This window comes from Silene latifolia, chromosome X, assembly GCF_048544455.1.
Source record: "Silene latifolia isolate original U9 population chromosome X, ASM4854445v1, whole genome shotgun sequence".
NCBI lineage: Eukaryota > Viridiplantae > Streptophyta > Magnoliopsida > Caryophyllales > Caryophyllaceae > Silene > Silene latifolia.
Window position 1 is genome coordinate 102,915,440 of NC_133537.1, and position 6,694 is coordinate 102,922,133.

Here is a 6,694-nt window from a genome sequence, read left to right on the forward strand (position 1 = left end):
CAATCATGCCTATATGTTTTGTCTTTGTCTGCGGGGACAAGATATGTTTTGAAGGATGATAAATATACCTGCCCCTGGGGGTAGGAGTTAGTGTTAAGTCATTGTAGGACGTACCTTAGGTAAGTTTATCGTCGTTCTAGGACTGCTGAAATATTTCGGGGACTTGACTTTGTAAGATGCAAGTCTTGGTAAGTGTTTTCAAATACATTGATTGTCGTGTCTGCCCAAGGAGCAGATTTAGGCCGGAGGTGGTCGTGTCAAACCAATGGGATGATTTAGACCTGTCGTGTCAACCCAGGAGGCTGATTTAGACTTAGCTAGCTGCCGTGTCAGTCTAATGACTGATTTAGGCGTATGCCGCATTCTGACTACTTAACCTTGTTCACGACGCAAGGTGTGTTCATCACGTTTAAAGCCAACAGGGGCGTACTTTAGGCATGTTTATCGTTATTCTATGACCGATGGGACGTTGCAGGATTCTGGTAGCTCAGAGATCCCTACGTTCCATATATGTGTGCATGCATGCTGGGGCCCTGATTAATTGCGATTAGTGCGAGCTACGTCCAGGGGGTGGTATCAGGGGTAGCTGGGTAAGCGTTCAGCTGTCAACTAGGCTCCCTTTCGTATGTTCCACAGTTCGCCTGGTGAGGGTGCTCCTAATGGAGAAAGTAGGTGAGGCATGTTGGAGTGCCATGTGCCTTGTCACCCAGCGTTTGTAGTTGTCAGTCCTGCTAGATACACTTTTAACGTACGATAGATGTTAGAATTCAGAGTGATGCACTTAGAGAAGCCTGAAAATAGAAAATTCTATCAGAGTGATGTGAAGTACCTGATGCCATCTCATGGGGTACCAGAGCAATTGTGGTCCCAGGAAGCTTTCAGACCACACCACTCCAATAGTAGTTTAAAAATTGAAAGAAATAAAGGTATCAGAAAAGGACACGAAATTGGTAGTATGCCTACTACCGGACTTTATTTTTTTTTTTTTTTTTTTTGGCTTTTCTGGACGCACTACTCTGTACACTAAAATCTACTTATTATCAAAAGTGATACCTCTTCAGGTGGAGTATGTTCCATGGCTCGTCTATTAATTAACCTTGCATGGTCATTAACTTATACGCACAACGACCAACAACGCCTCCAACCTGGTATGGAGATTCTCATCTGGGGGATTGTATACCTGTTTAGGTGGTTGTAGACCTTCAAGGGGATTGTATGCCTGTTTAGGTGGTTGTACACCTTCAAGGTAACTGTATTATCCTTTGCTGATTTGTTCTGCGTGGTCATATCCACCTGGTTCTGTTCCTCCCTTCATTCATTCATACCTGTGGGTGGGAACCAGAACCTCTGGTGGTATTACTGCCTCTCCTCCGAACACTAGGATGAAGGGTGTTTGAACTATTCTTTTAGTTTTTGCCCCCAGTTTCTTTTAGGTTTCGTTTCAGATTCTCAATAGTGAGTCAGCTTGTCCATTCGACTGCTTGTTTCTGGCTGCGATGCGGAATATGTATTGTCTGCCTCCTGCATGGTTTTCAAAGCTTGGGTGTGGAGGACATGCACTTCTAATTGTCATTTATTATTTCATGTTCTGGTTCCCAGGGGACCTGGCTGATGGCAACATGTATTGCTGTAACTTTTTGCTTGAGGAAGCTAATGTAAGGATGTGTTCTGCAGCATTCTGGCTGCTGCATGTCTCATGCATATTCAGGGTGCTAGGAACTTTTATGTACTGCCAGATGTCGGGCAGATGTTGGGGATCAGACGCTAGAAATTGGGATCCAGCTGGCAGAGCGGTCTGATACTCATTAGGAGGCAGAGTATTCTGCAAGCAAAGTGATCTGCAAGCTGGCCGCGAGCGACTCGTCCGCCGGGCCGGGTGGCCCGACCGCACGGAAGAAGGCTATTTTTCGCAGCAGAAAGTTTCTTTGCCGGGCGAGCGACGTCCCGCCGCCTGGGTGGCCTGATCTTCACGCAAGAAGGTTGTTTCTGCATGCAGAAAGTTTGCTGGCAGAGGGACCTGACCTGCCGCCTGGGTGGCCTGATCTGCATGCAAGAAGGCTGTTTCTGCAGGCAGAAAGTTTGCTGTAGGCAGTGTTCTGCGTTCTGCTCTCTGCATTTTGCAGGAGGATGATCCATTTGATCTGGGGGAAGAGTGGCAGGTTCTAGAGCCCTTGTGAGCACTTCTGCTGGCAGGAGAATTTAATGACGGTCCTACAAGAAATATTTCTGCTAAGGCTGGCAGATGGCATAGCCACCGACCCTCCGACGCTCAAGGCAGTAGTTATACAAAATATTGTAATGAGATCACGAATTGATGAGCTACCTTAGGAGCAGTGTATCTCCCTATGAATATGAATCTTCTTTCTTTTGCTTACTGCTAATAGTAGCATATAAAATGATAAGTATGGTTGATAAGATACCTTGGTTGAGTGCTGCCCCCACGGTTGTGAGGGCGTTTGCCTGCAGGTTCTGGTCCCTGAACGGGTATCTGCCTGGTTTCAGATATCCTCAGGTGCCTGACTTTCTCTGGTGCCTGATTTTATAGTGTCTTATTTTCAGGACCACTACGAGCTCGGACATTTTTCAGGCGGCTGACTTTCAGGCGTCAGACTTTCAGGTGGCTGACTTTCAGGTGCCAGACTTTCAGGTGTCTGACTTTCAGGCGTCAAAAATTCAGGTGTCTGACTGGCAGACGTCAGACTTTCAGGTGTCTGACGGGCAGACGTCAGACTTTCAGGCGTCCAAACTTTCAGGTGTCTGACTTTCAGGTGTCTGACTGGCAGACGTCATACTTTTAGGTGTCCAGACTTTCAGGGTTGCCGCATGCTTGGACGATCAGGTGATTGGCTTTCTCAGGTACATGTCCTGCATCCCTCGTAGGTACCAGGCGTACTCATGTTCCGCTTATATTGGTGGCCCTACCAGTGCGCTAAGTCAAATTTTAGGTCTTATGTCTCTCCCTAGGTTGGGTATGATTTTATCCACCTAGGTCTAAGGTGCTGGACTAAAGTAGGTACAGAATTTACCATGGTTTGTGACTTAATGGTCGTCCGAGGTTCGGATTTCATGTTGTAAGCACTTAGATGTGTCGTTCAATTGGTCATCCCTCCTGATATCTACGGTTTACTCATAATGGCTCTCTGGGGATAGTCAGTTAGCACATGGTCATTATTAGACTAAAAATAAGAACGCAATTTATAGAAGGCTATAACATGTGCAAGAACCAGTTTTCCAAGTAGTGTGTACCTGGTCTCTACAGGATGCAGAGACTCAATGATGTAATATTCCGGCTTCCAGCATGACATTGGCTATTGTCTCAGCCACTAATAGGTATTGGGACCAAGATTCTTATGCTTCTGCATATGCCCCCTTTTCGCTTCTAGCTCCTAGGTGATGCTTCATGTCCAAACTGTTGCTAGATTCTGGCTGCCTGGGTCGCTGGCTGAAAGGGTTGCTGCGACAACTAACCCAGTTTGTCGTTCTGGTGTCTGCTGATTGCTTCCTTTTGTTTGCCTCCTCAATTTCCGATTCTGGCTCCTCCTGCTTCCTGAATTTGAGATGAGGCAGCTGGTCGAGACTTCCTTATTCTGCTAGATCTCAGCGTGCTGGGGACCTAATTCTGGATGCTGATGAGGTCAGCTCCCCTAAAATGTTGCTAAGGCTGCTGATGTCTCCGAGCTATAGCTAGTTTCTGCAAGAAGAGATCAAGTAGAGCTAGATGGTGGAGCCGGTGTTACAGCTGCTGAGGAAAGGATCCTTTTAGATAGATCTCCCCCCTAACTTGTTCGGGCTCTTGATTTGTCAGTTTCGGGGCTTGGCCCTTACTGTTTTGCTTTGTTTCGTTTTTGTGATGTTTCTCGAGTTCTACCAAGGCTAGGAGACTGGTTGGTGGCTGCTGACCCTATGAGGGTGACAATTGCTTATAGTTATTGTAGTCATCATCCTGATTGTTTTTGCCTTGGCTGGGTCCAACCTACTGGCTATATTTGGTCTGTTTCTTATCATATCATCGTGGGACCAAAGGAAACAATCCATGTTAGTTTTAAGAAATTCAATCAATTGTTGATGAAAATTTCCTGCATACTCTTAACCTGTCCGCATTGTTAGTTCTGGGTCATGCTTACCCATGTTGACTAAGTTTACTGTGACCATTAGGATTTTCCTCATGGTGTAGTTTTTATGTATGATGTTATGAAGAGAGCATCATGGTGGTTTCCCTGAGTGTCATGAGCATCTACTTCGTCGAATATGACAGGTGGCAGATTCTCATGGCTGACTCTGTAGGAGGACTCTAGGAGATCTTTTTGTTTCTGTGTCATGCCCTTTTTTTTGTTGCTTAGTATGTTAGGCCGCACTGTTCTGATCCACCTGTTATCACGTATATTATTCTAGGACAAATAGGAAGTATAGAGGTAGAACCTGATTTGTGGAGCATAATTACTGTACCTTGCCCCCACGTGATAGCAGGTGGTCCAAGTTGCCCTATTCGTATTGATATTTTACCTTTCTCCTGGATGTCGACAAGGCTTCCTGATCCTGCAAGAGGGTTTGGGACAGGCGAAATAGTACCACAAATGTTACCTCCGTGATGACACTCTTGTAGAGGTATGTCCTCTAGGGTTACTGATTATTGGAGTTGTGTGGCAACGGCTCCAGATTGTCATTCTGATTCCCGATGGCTGAAATTCCTGCAATAAGGAGAATTTTAGCTTCAACAGAATAAAAAAATAAGGTGTTACCTGACGTAGCCTGCAGTCTGATCAGCATGAAGGGAGGTTGTATGTTGGACCCCCTGGTTGTAGTATAGTGACTAGCTCCTCAGGGATCTGTCTATCTGGGTTAGAGATTCTTGAGGTCCAGATCTGCCTCCATGCCTGATATGTTTGATTCTACGACCCTGTACAGAATATTCCTGCTAGTCCTCCTACTGTATGTACACTTGCTGCTGGCATACTGTTGCTGATTTCTGGTGGATTGATCATTCCTGCTCTTACAGAGGTTGGTGGAACCCTAGGAACCAGATTTGTTTTAGGACTCCAGAGGAGCTCCAGGGAGCAGTTCTGCTACGGGACTTCTGCAGGATCACAAGAAGCTGATCTACTGCTGGCTTCTGGATAACTTCCGGGGAGCAGATCTATTGCTGACTTCTGGAGGATCCCAGGAAGCTGATCTGCTGCTTGCTTCTGGAGGATCCCAGGAGGCTGATCCGTTGTTGGCTTCCGGAGGATCCTAGGAAGCTGGTCTGCTGCGAGACTTGTGGAGGATCAGAGGAAGCTGATCTGCTGATGACTTCCAGATAACTTCCAGGGAATAAATCTACTGCTGACTTCATAAATAGCGATGGGATCTTGCTCGCTAGCAGACATGGTACCGGATATTGACTTGATGAGAACTTGGCTATAGAAATCGATCACCATGCCCCACGGTGGGCGCCAAAACTGTTTTGGTAAAAAACTGTCAAAACATGATATTTTATCTCGTTAGGGGTTAAAGTGACCTACTCTTTTTAGCCTCGTATCGGGGTGTTAAATTATATATGACTTGTGACGGAATAATGATGTAAATAACATAAAGGGCAGAATAAAGGAATAATGACACGAGATTTTGGTGACGCGGAAAACCCAATTTGGGAAACAACTGCGGGGGGAGTCGGTATCCCGCCAATATTCCACTATTTGATAATCAGAGCATGAGTACAATATATAATGTATAACGGTCGAATCCTTGCTTGGTAATGGCTCGGAGCTTATACGTACGAACGGCTGTGAATCGCACGAGGTATATGAATGATGAACATTACAGTGGCTGTTTTGGTTGACTGTGGAGTTTATATGTAGAGTTGTAGTTGGGTTATTTGGGTAATGACTAGTAATTATGGTATAATGATCTGTTAATGATGACGGCATGATGGGATTCATTTGGGTGATATTTGTTTATCATGTTGGGAAATGTGTCCTCAACAATAGTGCGATCACATGATTTAAATATCATTATTAAATCTCATTACAAGAATACGCTTGGGATGATTCTATTATATATAGTCAACTGACCAACATTTATCGGTAATGATTGGCTGACTAGAGTTTGACATTCTTTGTCGTTTGACGGTGGTGGTCGATTGATCCCTTGAGGTCACACCTAAAGGACGATTCCCATAATAGAAAAGATTAATTAATTGTATGACAATACGAGTTAATTAATTCCTTAAAATTGACTAAAAGGTAGTCGAACAAATTATTTAGAGAGAATTCGAGTTTTTGAACTCAAGGCACGGAAATTATTATTTTTATTATGCGATAATTGAATAATGAATTATTTGAGACAGGAATTAATAATTAAGCGGTTAATTATTAAATTTGTACTAATCGATTAATGTGATTAATATTGGTACGTAAAATATATGTGCAGTTGTACACGTATATTTGCAGAGTGATGTTAGACGAAATTAATTGTGAATTATTTAAAACATGAGACGATGTTTAAAATAAAATTACACGTATTTGTGCGACAAATATAAGAACCAAAATGGACCCGTAAATAGGTCATTTTGGACCGTGTAAAATGTGCCTTGAATTGTGTGCACTAGACACAATTAGACACACATGAGACAAGCCATTGTTTTTGATTGACTTTTGTCGTTTCCATATTTTTCTCTAATCTATGTGAAAAGCTATTGGGCATAAATAACATCAAA